The sequence below is a fragment of the Chelonia mydas genome, chromosome 5 (genome assembly GCF_015237465.2).
Source record: "Chelonia mydas isolate rCheMyd1 chromosome 5, rCheMyd1.pri.v2, whole genome shotgun sequence".
In the NCBI taxonomy this organism is placed as follows: Eukaryota; Metazoa; Chordata; order Testudines; family Cheloniidae; genus Chelonia; species Chelonia mydas.
In genome coordinates, this window is record NC_051245.2 from 126,581,098 (window position 1) to 126,599,103 (window position 18,006).

Genomic DNA, 18,006 nt, shown 5'->3' on the forward strand with positions numbered 1-18,006 from the left:
GAAAAGCAAACACCATTAAAGATTTAATTTAATTGAAGATCCGAAGGATTCTGCCATACCTTAAGGAGTGCTAAGCTCCAGGCACTCTTGTCTCCATCTTACATAACAGTGGAGCTCCAAAAGGACAATGATATGGAAGCATTTGAAACATAGTGCTTTTTGATTTTTGTAATGCACTTTATTCTGTTTCAGGAGTATGAGTTAACAAGTGCACAGGAATACTGTGTGAGCCTTCTAGTGATGCTCACTGTGTTCTGTGTTTTAGAAGCGGACAGAAACCAGACAGACCAGCCATGTGTATACAGCTAGCATGGCTTGTTTGTGTGTATTTAGTTAACCTGGTTATTTGGGACCCACCTGTGCCCATGTGGCTTCTTTATATGTTGTTATTGTTGTTGTTTGACACAATCATAACACAAGTTATTCTTGCCCTTCATTGAAATAACTCTGTGACACGGTGGATTAGGCCCAGAGTCTCCCTGCTGGAGGCCTCAGAGTCCCGCTACACCTGTCCCAGGAAAAGAGTAGTGGAGCTAAGTCCTCCAAGCAGCCTAAAGAGGCTGTGTGGGATGCAGCCAATCACGAGGGGAGGCTGCAAGGGGCTAGCCAATCAGTGGGTTTCAGGCTAGTATAAAAGAAGCCACAGCGCAGCCCAGAGTTAGTCAGCTCAGTGCTACTGGGAGTGAGAGTAAGCTCCTGGCTGGCTGCTGGGCCTGAATGTAGAACACCCCTGAGGTAAGGGTGAAGCATTGGTGGAGGCTGGCACCATGGAGAAGTGACAGAGGGAACTAAAAGCACTTTAGTTAAAGGGACACAGTGGTGTGTGGCTGCTATTCTTAGGGTCCCTGGGCTGGGACCTGGTGTAGTGGGCGGGCCCAGGTCCTATCCCCAGAAGCCACTGGGGAAGTGGCCTACAGTTGGACAGTGATAAACTCCAGAAGGGAAACTGAACTGTAAGAGGCCCAGCTTGAGAGTTGGGGCCAGAACAGACCAGAGTGGGCAAAGTGTCTCCTGGGAGGAAGCTCTGGGGGCATGGCCCCCTACCAGGGCCAGGAACGCATAAAGACTTTGTTATACTAAGACCCCAGAAGGGGTCTGTTTGAGTTGTGTTCCATACAGACTGTCTGTGACTTGGCCAGAGAGCTGAGTACCTAGAAACCGCCAGAAAAACTGCCAGAAGGGGTCACCACAGACTGAAAGAGGTGCAGATGCACCCAGCCGGGGGATGGGTGGGGTGCTCACAAGAAGTTGGTGCCACCCCATTACAAACTCACTCTGAACAAATGAATAGCCACTATAGAGATCCATTTACAAAGATAACAACATTAGGAATATCTAACATGAGAATGGCTATAACACAAATGTTCAGTTAATACACCACAGGAACTTGAACCAGTTGCCAACTTTAAAGAAATGCTAATATTTTTCTAAGGTTTTGATTATGTCCAATATTTGTAATTCTTTATTGAAGGTGTTAAGTTGTTTTAACACAATAAATACATCAGGTTTGCTGGGGGCGGGGCGGAGGCGAGGCGAAGCTGGGCAAATAACGTGTAGCAAAAAAATTATTTAATGAATTGTCTGCAAGCAGCTTAATTTTTTATCTTGAATTTGTTATTAACAATTATCTGCCAAATTTCCATGAATGATTTTTGGCCTGTAAATTGTTCATTTTTAGTAGTTGATATTATTTAAACTAGAGCTGTGCTGGCTAGATTGTATTGGTTACATAGGTCCTGTTCCCTTTAATTCTTAGAATTATGCCGCAGTGCAAATGCTTGCAATTATGAGTTCAGAATGAACTTTCTCTGTGTATGCTTCAGTATTTGCTTAAAACTAGCTGGTTCCACTAATATTCCTGCCAATAAACTTGTTTGCTAGAATATTCTGAGAAAGTGAACATATAAGATGCATGAATATAGTCCAAGTGAATTTGTAAAAATGTCTTCACCGGGCTCATACTGCTGATATTGACATTCTAGCAAAGAGATGGGAGAATATTTGACATTACAAGTGATTTTTTTTTTTCAATGTTATTACACTTTGGTTAATACAACAAAAGATCTTTTCCGGCTGTTTTGATACTAGGTAGAAGAAGAGACGCTGCAACAAGAGAATCTGCTTTATGTTAGAATTACTAAAAGAGGCAGTTTTGAAGAAGAGGATACTAGATGCTTAAGTGTTGTTAAGAGTTTAGCAAAAGAAAAAACATGGCTCTCCATAGCAACACCCCTAACGACACTCTGATTTCTGTTTGAGAAGATTTGGGGTCAAATGGAGGTTCTAATAATCCTGCAAGGGAGTTTTTGTTAAAAGCATCTGCAGTTGCTAAGAGAACTATCTCAAGACGCTGGAATACAGCAGATAAATGGACTATTACTAAATAGTGCAATGAAACGAATGAGCTGGTGAGCCTAGAAAAAATAGGACCAGATTCTCAGCTGGTATAAATGGGTACAACTCCTCTGAAGTCACTAGAGCTATACCGACTGACAGCAGCTGAGAATCTGGCTCGTATTTCTGAAAGGGAAAAGCTGGTGATTTGGGAAGCTTATCATCCTTGGTTTTAGACTCTTACGACTGAGCCATTGAGACTTGCATCTGTTATAAGTACAGGTTTTCACAGGGGATTTCTGTACCATATTTGGTTTATTTTGACCAGTGCTGTTTGTGCTCAGATGTTTGGCTGTGTGTGTTCCCTCTGGTGTGCTGCCCCAGCTCTGCGCAGACAGCCGGCATGGCAGACTTCGAAGGAACCACCCAATGACCACAAGATCCGTTAAGGTACGAAGACACCAGGCCAGGTTTATTGTCGACGAAGCATGGTACTAATATCCCGCAGGCTCTGCTGGACCATGAATACGTGTATGCCTGTAACAATGGACCAGCTCAGTGAATGGTGGGACTTTCCATTCCTTCCTAGGCTAGACAAAGACGCTCCCTCTGAAATACATCTTTATACCCTCCTACAAACCGGTTATGTACTGCCCCTCTGACATAGTTAGTTACTGCCCCCTGACGTGACTAGTTATCACCCATCACCTTGTACATGTTGGTTCAATCAAAACATTTCTATTACATACTGTCATCCTGACCTTATCTTTTAGGAGGGTAAGTGTGTTCCTGTTATCCCTGGGGAATGTTTTTGTACAGTCCTTGATACTGGGATGTTCTGGTACCACTTGATATCGGGCAGTTGTCTCAAGTGCTTGTGGGAGGCACACGTCAAAGACAAGTGCTGGATCTGTAAGAACTTTCGGCCCAGCACACAACAAGAGCAGGATATTAGACTCTGGGCTCTCCTTACGGAGCCTGCCCTCCATCTGGTGTCTGAGCCGTCTCGGCACGAGTCACTGAGCACCTTGGCATCAGTGAGAAGTGCACCACCGGCACCAGGCTCTGCCTGGCACCGCTCCTTGTCGCCGGTACCAAAAAAGAAGGTGAGAAAACACGGCTTCCTGGCACTGGTGAAGAAAAGCCAGGTGGCAGCAGGCAAAGTAACTGCCTCGGGCCATCCACCCACCCTGGAGCCCCACAGTCGGCCCTCTCCAGTTGGGCTGTTGGCCCAGTAAAGAGTCCTCCTCTGACTCCAGCGAGCAGTACTAGACTGACTCCCCTGCTGGCACCGACACTGATGCATACTCCCCAGGCATCGAAGGAGCACAGGTCTCCACCCGTTCAGGCCCAGCAGCCAGCTGATATGGCTCCCTAGGGAACAGTGGAGTGCCGCCGATGCCCCGAGGCAATGAAGCTCTCTGCACCTCCGCACTGACAGACGCTGGAGCCTCTGTCCAGGTTGGCAGATACTCGCCATCAGTTGCCAGTGTCACGGTCACAGTTGTCCTGATACAATTTGCCAAGAGGGAGGCACGGTCCCTCTACTACTGGCACTGATCACTATCCTGGAGGTCGTCGTCTTGTCCCCAATCCCAGTTGCTGGTGCCATGGCAGAGTTCTCCTTCCCACCTCTGGTCCCCTTGGCACCGGCCCCAGTCTCTATGCCATTGGTATCGGCCCCTCTGTGCAGGGCATCAGTCACCGTTATTGGTGGTCTCAAGACAGACTCAGGCATCTACAGCCCCTCCGTGGTCTCCGGAAGGGGGTTCCTCCAGAACCGAGGGCCGCTTTAGCCCGTTGCCTAGACCCTGGCAGTGAGAGTGGGCTACCAAGCATCAATAGTGCTGGGGCAGTGGCAGCCGGGGCAGTGGCCTTGTTGCAACGCGCCGGGGGGGGGTGTTTCCAGTCATGGCTATGCCCCCTTTGCTCCACTTGTCAGCGGCTGCCTCAGAGCGCCAGCTATCAGCACTGAGCCCGGTACTGGAGACTCTCCCAGAAGCTGAGACTCAGGAGTCTGTGCCCACCCCTAAGCCACTCTCCCCGGTGGAAGAGGATGACTACGGCCCCCCTCCAGTGGGACAGATGCCATCTTCATCCCTGGATGAGACAGTTGTGGGACCCTCCAGGGCCAGCCCGCCTGATGATTTTAAGGACCGCCAGGCCTTACTTCGGCAGGTGGCCAAGAACTTGGGCCTTGAGGTGGAGGAGATGGCCAAACAGGTGGACGCTTTATTCAGTGTCGGCCTCTACCCTGACCTGTGTAATACTACTGGTGTCATACTGTCCCTACGCTGGTGGTTGAACTCCGGGTCAGTGCTCCAAGGGGCCTCCTTTGCGACTCCATCCCAGTCTCTAACCCTGGTCTCTGATGCTTCAGATCTGGGCTGGGGAGCCCACCTTGGCAAGTGCCGCACACCCAGGGCTGCTAGCTATGGGACAACCTAGCCTTCCATATCAATGTGAGGGAACTCAGGGTGGTCCACCTAGCCTACCAGGCATTCTTGCCCCACCTGAGAGGAAAGATGGTACAGGTCCTGATGGACAATACAACTGATGTATTACATCAACAAGCAGGGCAGTGCCAGATCCTCGACCCTTTCTCAGGAGGCTCTCAGCCTTTGGGACTTTTGTGTGCAGCATGGTATTCATCTGGTTGCAGTCCACCGACCCAGGAACATCCTGGCAGATCACCTCAGCAGGACTTTCTCATCTTGCAACGAATGGGCTCTCCATCTGGAGTTGGTCGACATAATCTTCCAAAGGTGGGGAACTCCCCGGGTGGACCTGTTCGTGTCCAAACAGAACAGGAAGTGCCACAAGTTCTGTTCCATCCAGGGTCTGGACAGAGGTTCCCTTTTGGATGCCTTCCTCATCTCTTGGTTGGGGGCACTCATGTATGCCTTTCCGTTGTTGCTGTTAATCCACAAGGTCCTGGTGAAAGTCAAGTAGGACAGAGCGAGAGTTATCCTCGTGGCCTCCGCATGTCAGCGCTGGTTCGGCATGCTGCTGGACCTTTCGGCAGCTGCCCCTCTTCCACTGCCTCTTTGGCCAGACCTGCTGTCACATAAACACAGCAACTTGCTGCATCTGAACCTGACGGTGCTGCATCTCTTGGCTTGGCTCCTGGGTGGCTGAGCACAGAAGAACAGGCATGCTTGGCCCATGTTCAATAGGTTTTGCTGAGCAGCAGAAAACCCTCAACCCTTGTGTGTTGGGCTTTGGAGTGGCACCTTCAGACCTCACTGCAGGACATCTTGGATTACTTGCTGCATCTCAAGCTTCAAGTGTTGTCCCTCTCTTCCATCAAGGTCCATCTCGGCGTTGCATCCCCTGCTCCAGGGCAGGTCTCTCGTCGCCCATCCGAGGACATCAAGATTTTTAAAGGGTCTAGAGCGCCTCTGTTTGCACATCTGGGACCCTGTCCCTCCCTGGAACTTGAACCTTGTGCTGTCCAGGCTCCTGGGATCCCCCGTGGAGCCTCTGGCTACCTGCTTCTCTCCTGGAAGATTTATTTCCTGGTCGCTATAACATCAGCTCACAGGGTGTCTGAGATCAGGGTGCTCACCTTCAAGGACAAGGTCCAGCTGTGCCTGCACCTGGCATTTCTGCCCAAGGTCATTTCACAGTTTCATACTGGCCAGGACACACTTACCAGATTTCTGTCCAAAGTCTCATGCATTGGAGGAGGAGCATAGGCTTCACACTCCGGATGTCAGGAGGGCACTGGCATTCTACACAGAACGAAGCCATTCCGTAAGTCGATGCAGTTCGTTGTGGTGGCGGACAGGATGAAAGGTCGCCCACTGTCTTCTGAGAAAATCTCATCCTGGATCATGGTCTGCTATGAGCTGGCAAAGGTGTCCCTGCCACCATTTGTGATGGCTCATTTGACTAGGGCACAGGGATCATCGGCAGCCTTCCTGGCACAGGTGCCAATCCAGGACATCCGTCAGGCTGTGACCTGGTCATCCGTCCACACATTTGCATCACATTATGCACTGACTCAGCAATCTTGCAACGATGCTGGCTTTTGCAGTTTGGAGCACTGCTCAGCCAGACCGACATTCAAGCCCACCTTCGAGGATTCTGCTTGAGTCACCTACAATGGAATCAACATGAGCAAGCACTCGAAGAAAAAATGGTTGCCCACCTTTTCGTAACTGTTGTTCGAGATGTGTTGCTCATGTCCATTCCCTTTCCCGCCCCTCTATCAGAGTTGTCGGCAAGAAGGAACAGAGGGCACAGGACCAGCGGCACCTGATATACCAGCACATGAGCATGGCACTCAAGGGGGTGCCATGGCTGGTCATACAGATACCACTAATGTAAAAATCTCCTATGACCATGCACTTGGGGTGCACATGCATGGAATGGACATCACATCTCAAAGAACAACCATTACGAAAAGGTGGGTAACCGTTTTTTTCAACCTTTACTAAAATAAATAATCCGATTGAAGTCAGTGGAACTACTTGCGTGGGTAAGGATTACTCACATGAATAGTGGATTCAGGATCAGGGTTATATATGTACAGTTTTTTTGCTTGATTGTGTTTTATATTTATGTACCTGTCACTTATGTTCTTAGTATACTTTAGCCTATTTTAGGATTTTCTGTAGGATCTCCCATGATAATATCTAAGTGCATACCAGATACATTGGATCAATATAGCTAAGTCCTTCCTGGACTCTTTGGAGTATTCTGCTTTTCTCCATTCTCTGGTTTAGCTAAGAGGCTCTGCTGGGCTGAATATATTTTAGGTAATGCTGGTAGCTCCACCTATTAAGGCTGACTGACACTTCCCATCCTAAGACCCTGTTTTCAGTTGCTTATACCTTTGCCAAACTTTAACCATTTGGGCTGCAATTATCCATGATGAGCACCTGATTGTTAATTTCAGCCCCAAATGGCTCAACCATCACCAAGCATGAGGCCAGGGAAAAACACACTGGTTTGCCCATGCTAAAAAATTATGGTGACCTTTCTTTGGATAGCTCTTGTGCCCCCAAGATTTGGAGCAGGGACTTGAAATTTGGCAAGGGGTCAGGGATGTGCCTTTGGGCATCTCAGTGAAAATCTGCCCACATTTGGCCAAGTTATAAGCCTCTGGAAAAATCACAATGATGCCTGTATTAAGATTGCCTGTCACTTTCCAGTATCAGCTCCAGAGCCTCCAAGCAAGGCAGAGGTTAATGACCTACTAAAGGCAGTCTGCCTAAATTGAGACAACTGGAGCAGAAGGCAGGTTTCCAGGGAGGGGCTTTAAAAGAAGAGCCCTGCTCCATGGGAGAGGAGCAGGCAGAGAGAACAGATTTCGGGAGAGAAGTCAGACCAGGGCCAAACTGTTGCTTCGTAGATCTCCCAGAGGTATGGGAGATGTTTATGGTTCATCATACTTGTGGATTTTGAGTTCCGTAGAAGGGCTAGAACTATAAGTGACCTAGCCAAAAGCCTAAGTCTCTGGCTTCATCTACACTTAAATCACTACAGCAGTCCTACATGTCAATGTACTGAGCACTTTCCAGCCTCGTGCAATTCCTATACGCCAGTTGCAGTGCATATGCTCCCAGGTGCTTTTCACAGACAAACCCAATAAAGTTTTTTGCACAGGCAATGTTAATTCAGGCACTTCCTAACTTTTGAGTGCTTGACTTTGCAACTTGAATGCTCTTTAATGTGGTATTTTGTGTGTGTAATATAGATAGTTGTCTGTTTTCTGTGCATGTGCCAACACATGCACGTGTGCTGGCTATTTAAAAAAAATAGTTAACCCTAGGTTTCCAGTTAACTTTATTTCTAATCTCCAATTGATTAGAGTAGATAAATTAGTAGTTTAGATTCTTGATATTATTCTTGGGTTTTTATGCCAGTTGTTATATATAACCTAAAATATTCCAAACATATACACACCATTGAAATGTATAACCATAATAGAGGTTTTATTGAAAATACTTGATTCAATGGACTAGAAGATCAAGTGACCAAGGGAAATAGTTGCATATTTCAACAGCTCTTCCAAAGTTTTGTCACTTCTCCCTCTATAACATCTTTTCTTCTCCATCTCTCTTGCTAAAACCCTTTTCAGCTCCTTGTTCATCTCTCACCATAACAACTACGAACTCCATCTATCCAAAAGGTTAGTCCTCTCTCTCCTCCGCTGCTCTGGCCATGCCATTCCCTGCGATAATTTCTTCTCATCCTATTCAAGTTACTAATCCTTCTCTTCACAGCTCTGAATAACTCTGACTCCTCTCTTCTCATCCTATTCAAGTTACTAATCCTTCTCTTCAAGGCTCTGAATAACTCTGACTCCTCTCTTTTCTTCCTACGCACCCTCTGTCTGCTCATCCTGCCCATGCCCTCATCCTAACGGATCCCATCTCAGGCCTCTAAATCCAGATAGAATTCCTTTATATATATTTCAGATTTGATCTATTCTGCCTGCATTAGGTTAGTACAAGAGAACATAGATTTTAAAAATGGTATCTAGAGAAAAACACTATGTGCAAATTAAGATGCCCCCACCCACCCACCTGCCATTGGTCATACTAGAAATTCCAAGCTACAGCTAATGAAAGTGTAATAATGGCTGGGACTGACATTTGGAGACTTTACAGATGTGAGGTGTATTCCCCCCAAACAGGGAATCTTTTCTTAACTGATGCATTTTATGATAACTAAGACAGTCCAGTGCCATGCCCCAGAACAGTGTTTCCCATTAAGATGCTCAGCTCTTGCTAGTGAGGTGTAGGGATCCAACCATTAGAAAATGTTTTGGCCAAGGTCTTTGGCAATATTCAGTATTGGCTGCATTGCTCACAGAAGAGCCGGTGGAAAATTCATGACACGATCCTCGTGAGACCGTCTAGAGGATATTTGTACAGCTAGGGACAGATTTTTTCCAGAGAGCTCTGCACCCAGCAGCTCCCATGGGACTCTGAGCACTTTTGGAAAACTTGGCCACTTCATTTAGATTCCTAAATAGAAGCTGAGCTCTATGGAAAATCCAGCCCGATGGTGGGCGCTGACTAAACTTGAAAGCTGGCCCGTGGCATTTGTACTCGAGGGCAGGTGCAACAGTGACCTGAAAGTGGCCCATGGCAAGTGAGCAGCCCATCCGGATCCAGGCCTGAGCAGTGGCTCCCTAGTGTGTGGTTGGAGGTGAACTAAAGAGCAAGGCTGCACTTACACTATATTAAGGGGAGGAATTAATATTGAGAGAGAAAATGGACCCACCAGAGTACTTCCACTCCTGTGCTAGCAGGTGGCAGCTGCTTGCCATACAGCCAGCTGCCTATGGCCATTGGACAGAGGGGTTCGGTGGGAGCTCTGTGACCAACAAAGACAACAGGGCAAAGTAAGCGGCAGGTTGTCTTGTTACATCCTTCCCACAGCTACGAAGGGTACATTGCTGAATCACGTACAGTTGTGTTTTCGTCTGGTTGTGTGTGTCTTTGTGGCAATGCTGACCTGCCAGAGGCTGGCAAGCAGAGCAAAGGGCTGAGCAACAACAGCTGGCTAGCTGCTGTATTTCCTTTTTCCTCCCCGAAAGGGGGGAGGACTTCACCTTTGCCTGTCCCAGGTAGATTGCCCCTGGAGATGAGCCCAAAGCCCAGTGCCAGAATCTACTCCCTTCCCCAAAGTGTTCTTTACTATGGCCATTAGCCTGAATGCCAATCCCTGAATAGGAGTGATCCCAAAACATGTGAATTTTGGAAGGATGCGTGGAGTCTTATTTCACTGCTGGCTGTGTGAGGAAGAGTGACAAAAGAGCTTTTTCTTTTTTAATCTGAATTAAGTGGTGTGGGTTGTTTTGTTTTTAGCCATTGCTTTGAGGATAGAAGAGACAGAAGGAAACATTTTTAATCTTCCTGAGTAATTTAAAGTGACAGAATCTGGTGAGACACAGAAAAGTGGTGTTAGACATAAAACCCTGAAGATATTTCTTGGAGACATAACTCTGAGACAGAGAGAAAGGTGCATGATAGAGGCACCAGGAAAATTGCGATGCTGAGGATAAATGTTTGTACTGCCTTCTGTGATATGGCTAATATCAGGACATATTATCCTGAGTATAAAAAAGGATGCCCTGAATCACTGAGGGAGGGTGAGGTAGCCAATGCAGAATCAGGTTTGATCAGAAACAGAGGCTTCCCCCAAAATTTGTCCTAAAGCTAAATTCCAATTTCACTCCAATCTGGAGAAAGTATTGGGGGGAGGGGAACTCGCCTCTCTGTTCCCAGCATAATCTACAAATCAGAAGGAATTTCCCAAACAATGTGTGTATTTACTAAAAACAACATCTGAGCCAGATGCTACCCACAGGGAAACAACTAGATTTTTCTACCAGGGTGACCATGAAATGCAGAAGTCTAAAATCCAACAGGTGCTCGAATCTGCTGTAAAATCAAGTACCAGGGAAGTATTGGTAACAGCATAAAATGAGGTCATGCAAGGCAGAGGAAGGGGAGGGAGTCCGTTTGAATGACTCCTGTAATGCCACTTGCAGTCCTTGCTTGCTTCCTGAGGGTCAGGAAGGGCACTGAGCTGCAGTTGCACTAAAACTCAGTAAGGGAGCAACATCTCTTGTAATGGGGCAGGGAAAGACTCCTTAGTAAGTGTGCACAGGCAGATCTCCTTCTGAGATGTCATTAAACTATTTCAATTTGCAGTTTATCTGTGGGTGGTAAATGGAGATCTGGGCAGGCTTGTCCTTTAGCCTGCCAGGTATACCTTAGGGTATGTCTACATTGCAATTAAAAACCCGTGGTTGGCCTGTGCCAGCTGGCTCGGGCCAAGGGGCTGTTTAATTGTGGTGTCGGCATTCAGTCATATAGCACCCTGGGCCCTTTAGATGAATCCTCTGTCATTGCAGTTTACCTTAACTGTTTCACAGTCCTGTGTCTGTATCCATGGGTTTGTTGCATCCTTACCTACTTGTTGTTGCTAAGTAACAGAAATGATGCAATCCTGACTCTATTGCTAAGCTCCATTAATCTTTTCACCACTATGTGACTGTATGTATTACATGCTGTTGGGCTAGCTATATAATTGTATTCTAGTACGTCTTTGCATCCATCCAACTTGTATTCCACCAGTCTGTTTAACGTATATATGAGCTTTTTGCAGTATCTCCAGCAGAGTGATGGCTCTGCTATAAAAAGCAGGCCAACATCTGGTATCAGCTGCTTACTTTGCTTGCTTTCCATCCTTTCTTCCTGTTCCCTCCATCCTTCTTTGCTTAAGAAACCAGTACGGGGGATTTGGTCACTTATTTCTCTCCTGGGGACTTTTTGTGTAGGCTTTTGCTGATGACTCACTATGGGTTCCAGCTAAGACTTCTGTATAATGACTTACAGTACCCTTCTCTCCTCTCCTGCACATTCCCCATTGCACTCTAATGGCCCGATCCATTGAAAGACTCTCGAAGACTCTCCCTCAGTGGGAGCTGGTTTAGACCCTGAATGCAGTGAGAGTTACCATGATCACAGTGATATTACTGCTGCAATCTTGACTATCTGGGGAGGGAATGTGTGTGTAGGTACTTGTACAGCCCACATCATCACAATATCTGAGTGTCTTCTTGAGGGGAAGCCAAAGCAAAAAGATGAGATGTTTTGTTTTGAATGTGGTGAGGAGCACAGTCAGTCTTGCCTCTTGCAAGACTGAGTTCCACTGTCTCTGTCCAGCTGGTCTGAAAGTTCTGGTCCCCAGCTGTGATTTCTAGAACATGTAAATAATGAAATAAATCAGTTGGTGGGGCTTTTTTACTCTCCAACTAGATGAGTAAATGGCTGTCCCAATTATATAGCAGCTGTCTTGGATCTTACAATATATGATAAGGAAGCTAACATTAGAGGGAGGCTTCTGAGCTTAAAGTACCACCTCTATGATGAAGATTGTGTTATCAATGTATCTGAATGATGAGAGCAGACTGATTTGCCAAAAACCTCTGATATTATGGCATGTGATTTGTAGCTGAATTTATATATGCTTTATAAACCCCATTACTGCCATAGTAAGTTGTTTTTGATTCCTTATACCTTTAAGCAAAATTACCTTATACCTTTAAGCAACATATTCAGAAATGATCTGGAAAAAGGAAAAAACAGTGAGGTGGCAAAGTTTGCAAACAATACAAAATTACTCAAGATAGGTAAGTCCAAAGCTGACAGTGAAGAGTTACAAAGGAATCTCACTAAACTGGGTGATTGGGTAACAAAATGCCAGATGAAATTCAACGTGTGTGTAAATACACAGTAATGCACATTGGGAAACATAATCCCAACTATGCCTATAAAATGATGGGATCGAAATTAGGTGTTACCACTCCAGGAAGTGATCTTGGAGCCATTGTGGATAATTCTTTGAAAACATCTGCTCAGTGTGCAATGGCAGTCAGAAAAACTAACAAAATGCTCAGAACCATTAGGAAAAGGATAGATAATATCAAAATGCCACTATATAAATCCATGGTACACCCATACCTTGAATACTGTGTGTAGTTTTGGTTGCCCCATCTCAACAAAGATATATAGGAATTGGAAAAGGTTCAGAGAAGGACAACAAAAATGATGAGGGGGATGGAACAGCTTCCATGTGAGGGGAGATTACAAAGACTGGGACTGTTCAGCTTGGGAAAGAGATGATTAAGAGGGGATACGATAGAGATCTACAAAATCATGACTGGGGTGGAGAAAGTGACTAAGTGAGCATTATTTACCCCTTCACATGACACGAGCCTGGAGTCACCCAACAAAATTAATAGGCAGCAGTTTTAAAACAAAATGCACATTCAATCTGTGGAACTCATTGCCAGAGGAAGTTGTGAAGGCGGAAAGTATAACTGGGTTCAAAAAAGAATTGGCCGGCTGACTATGGCTAATCTGGTGGCTAATATAGTTTTCTGAAATCCTTAACATTTCTGGCTTATTTATAGTCTAAAAAGCAATTGCTTTTACTTGAAAGTTGCTAACTGGCAAGCTTGTATGCAGTGTTGTTGTAGCCAGGTTGGTCCCAAGATATTAGAGACAAGGTGGGTAAGGTAATATCTTTTATTGGACAATGTCTGTTGGTGAGAGAGACAAGCTCTTGAGCTTACACAAAGCTCTCCTTCAGGTCTGGGAAACTAATTCAGAGTGTCACAGCTAAATATAAAGTGGAACAGATTGTTTAGCATAAGTAATTAATTAACACATTCCCAGGGACCATTCAAGGTGAAGTGGCCTGTTAACTCCGCTCCAGTCATAAGAGGATGGGGGGGGGGTTGTTTGTTGTAATAAGCCATAAATCCTGTGTCTCTGTTCAGTCCATGATTTTTAGCGTTTAGCAGAGTTATGAATTTAAGCTCCCAAGTTCATCTTTTGAAAGGATTATGCAGGTTTCCTTTGAGGATGAGAACTGAGAGGTCAGATGCAGAATGCTTGCTTTGTGAACAGAGTTTACCCACAGGTGATAGGGTGTTCTTGTCTTTTTTCATTTTCCTATGTGAGTTCATTTGAGAGCTTAGTGACTGTCTGGTTTCACCCAAATAGCTGTTGGGGCATTTAGTACAAAGGAAGAGGTACACCACATGTTGGGATAGGCATGTGTAAGAGCCATAGATCTTGAAAGATGTGTTTGTGGGTGGGTGGGGAAGCGGATGTTGATCACTGTAGCAGTGGAGATATGTCTGCAGGTTTTGCATCTGTTGTTCTGGCAGAGCCTGGAGCCACTTTGCTTTGGTGTGTCTTGGTCTGTGGGGAGCTTACTTCTGATGATGAGTTTGGAGAGGATGGGAATTGTTTGAAGGCCAAAAGAAGGGATTCAGGAAAGATTTCTTTCAGGGGTTCCCATTGAATGTGGTATGTAGTTTTTTTGATGATACTCCAATAGGGGTTCCAGTGTGGGGTGGTAGGTGATAACTAGGGGTGTGTGGTTGGTGGAGGTTTATTTCTGTACTGAAGCAGGTTCTCTTAGGGTGGCCCATTCCATGATGTGATCTACTTCTCTGATGGAGTATTCTTGTTTGGTGAAGGTGGTTCTGAGTGTGTTAAGATATACACCCCAGACTTTCTCCTTGGAACATATTCTGTGGCAGCTGAGTGCTTGGCTGTAAATAACAGATTTCTTGGTGTGTTTGGGGTGGTTACTGGATCTATGAAGGTAGGTGAGGTGATCCATGGGTTTCTTGTGTACAGTTGTCTGAAGGGTTCCATTGTTTAAACTGATCATGGTATCTGGGAAGTTAATGCTGGTACAGGAGTGTTCCAGAGAGATTTCCATCATAATTTCAACAACCACCACCCATCCATGAAATTCTATGTGGGAGTTTGTCATCTGTCCAGAGGATGAAAATGTAATTGATGTATCTCCAGTATGTCACTGGTTTCATGATGCATTTGTCCAGAAATTCTTCTTCAAGGTGGCCCATGAAGAGGTTGGCGTATTGGGGAGCCATCCTAGTACCCATGGTTTGGGCATGTTTGGGCATGTTTCCATGGTTTGGGCAAAGTGTTTGTTGCATGTTAAACTGTTACAGATGACGATGAAATGGATGAGTTTGGCGATATTTGGGGTGGATATCTCAAGCTTGTGCATTGGCTTGTAAATATTTGAGATAGGCAGCTATGCTGTCATTGTGTATAGGGAAATGACATCCATGGTGGCGAGAGAGGTTGTTAATGGTGCAGAGTTGGTGGAGGAAGCTGGCCCTTTGAGTGCTTTGAGGATGATTTCCATGAGTCCCAATATTCCTTCAGTAAGAATGCTGTGGTCAGATATGATGGGCTTGCCTGGGTTCCCTTGTTTGTATATCTTGGGATGCATGTAAAAGGTCCCTGGGGTGGGTTTGTGGGGGATGAGTTTTGTAGAGTTTCTCTTGGAGTTGTTTAAGGATATCATCAGATCCTTCCCCAAATTCCTGGGTAGATTGTGGCATGGAGTTGTCTTTGTGTTCTTTATAGTAGGTGGTGGTGGTGGAGTATTGTTGGTTGGCCTCGTTAACATAAGTTGGCAAGTTTGTGTAACCACGCGTTCCTTTCTGTTCCACCTCTTCCAATGCTCTGTTAGACCCTCTTGCTGTGTCTTGTCTTAATTTAGATTTAGTCCTTTTCCCCAAAGTGCTTACAGTGTTTTTTAAATGTGTTTTCTGTACTGTGCCCAGTTCCATGGGCCTTGATTCTGACTCAGGTCTCCAGGGGAGGCTACTCTATACAAATAAGAATAAAGATCTTCAAAAGGCATAGTTCTGTTGACTCAAGTTCAGATTATAACTCCCAATGGTCTGTAAAGGAGGAGACCAATAGTTTGGGCTAAAATTGCTGGAGGCACCAAAGAAAAAGCATCAAGAACACCTTGAAAGAACTAGGAAGCACTTGATGAATCATAACTTTCAAGCTGGCTTCAGGGCATGTGCAGGACTGGATTAATCCATGTGCGCTCTGTGCAAATGCAAGGACACCCAATCTTGGGGTGCTCATGACCAGGTTTGGGACTAGGGTTGCCACCTGGTCAATTTTTTACTAGCCTGGCTGTTTTGTCCACCTGCCTTGCCAGTTCCAAAGTGCCAGGGATATTTTCATGTGTAACTTAAAAGTTATTTGTAAGTTACAAGTGGGGGAAAAAACCCTGGGATGTTGCAACTGGTATCTGTTGCTGTGTGCAAGTGCAGGAGGCACCAGTGGCTACTTCTCCTACGGAGTGCAGGTCACATGGGTGCTGAGAGCGCTGCTGGCAAAGCACCTGATTCCTACTCTGTATGCCAGTACCTCAATGTGTAAACAGGGCAGCTGAGGCTCCTCATGGCCCCAGAAAGCAGGACAAACCTGAGGCTCGCCAGCAGGGAGGGGTACGGAGTGGGGACCTGGGTGGAGGAGGCAGAATCTCATGGGAGGGGTTGGTAGGGGGGCTCCCTGGGCTGAGGCTTCTGGGAGGGGGTGGCTGTAGGAGCCCATGGGCTCAGGCTGATTGGAGGCCGCTGATAGGGGAACAGGAGGGTCAGGCAGGTGGGGAGGGGCACTTGCGAGCAGAAGAGGAGGGTCAAGCTGGTGGGGCAGTACCCAGTTTTTCTGCCTCTTGGAGTTGGTCCCCCTATTTGGGCCACAACCAGGTTTGGTCCAGCCACCCCCGTGTCATGACTCATGCTGGGGGGTGGGCCGGACAAACTCCAGTGTGTTGCTTTGCAGCCTGGCACATGGGGTCACAACAGTGCTCAGCTTCAGTGCCCTAGGGGATGCATAGGCAGGTTTGTGCCCTAGGCAACTGGGTCCCCTCTTGGTGCTCCCCCAGATGCCAGGGGGATCAGACCATGTAAGAGTAGGGGGACTCCTGGGAGGGAGCTGAGAACTCAGAGGAGAACACTTAAGGGGGGGGGGGAGGGCTTTTTTCCATAGAGCCCAGGGCCTCAAAATTCTTTAATCCGGCATGACTTTGAGGCTACTGGCACTTTCAGTGTTCCCACAATAGCACTCTTAATTGGTCTGCTCTGACTTTACACTGGCATCTCTAGTGAGCCAGGCTTGCCTTTGTGTTTGGTAAAGAAGAAAAATGGACATTGATTTGGCAGTTAACTGTAATGTAATACATAGAGCCACCCTTACCCAGCTTCCAAAACGCACAACCCAGAATTTCAGCTATAGAATAAGATACATCCTTGCCCTGAAAGGTCCGTTGCAGCTATTTGACTTCATTTTTGCCCTTTCTCTCCCCAGCCACATGTGTGGAACCTGTTACCTTGTGCTCTGCCATGTCTGTCTGTCTTCTTATGCTTGGACCATCTTTCTGTTCTGTGTTCATGCAAGGCCTAGCACAATGGGTCCTGAATGGAGTTGTCTAGATGCTACCTGTAGCGAAGCCTCACCAGTGTGGCGCCTCCTGCTGGTCATCTTGGGAGTTAGCTGTTTTCCAGCATACAGAGTGCCCTCTGCAGGCCAGTGGCTCACCTGCCTCAGTCCCCCCCCCCCCCATGTCCCTCCGAGACCCTGGTGCCCTTTACCTCTGGGTTCTGCCACTGCAGTACCCCCACACTCTGAGTTTCCCCTCCCAGGGGATCCCTCAACCCTCTATCACCACCTCACCTCAGTGACTACTGCCAGTCATCATCTAGCCCCCGCTCACTGGGGCAAGCTGCAGTCTGTCATGGCTACTCATCATTGGCAAGGGGTTAGGACCAGCTGCCTCTGCCTATTCCCAGGATGCACCTCTGTAGCCCCAGTACCTTCTTTAAGCCTTGCACAAGGCCTGAAGCCTGGGGAGTTACCAGGCTGGCACTCCCCACCTCCCTCTTGCCTTTCCCCAGCACTACTCTACCTCACCTACCCTTCTCTCTCTCCAGAGGTAGAGAGAGATTCACTCAGCTCCTGGCTCACAGACCTTTTATAGGGCCAGTTGTGGCCTGATTGGGGCATGGCCCCAGCTGTGGCTGCTTCCCCAGTCAGCCTAGCCTTTCACAGGAGCGGGGTAACTGCCCTGCTAAATTACCACAATACCAACAATAAATCATAATAGTCATTTATGGACATAAAGTACTTTAACTCATTGAATTCATGGATGCCCATTAAAAAGGGGGTGGCTGGTGGAGGCTGTCTGATAGCTACCACCGAGTTATAAATAATATGAAGAAGAGGAGCTCTCATTCTATTAGTCCCCTGGATTCAGAAGGCATTTTAGCAGCTAATCTGTATGACTCAA

General features: G+C 46.7%; 1 long non-coding RNA gene across 1 annotated transcript in view; it reads left to right on the forward strand.

Annotated features, from left to right (window-relative positions):
- Nucleotides 1-586: 586 nt before the first annotated feature.
- LOC122466064 overlaps nucleotides 587-18,006 on the forward strand; it is a 50,587-nt gene continuing 33,167 nt past the window's right edge. The window contains exon 1 of the long non-coding RNA XR_006291284.1: nucleotides 587-735. This is a non-coding gene — a long non-coding RNA (uncharacterized LOC122466064). The remainder of the gene's footprint in view (nucleotides 736-18,006) is intronic.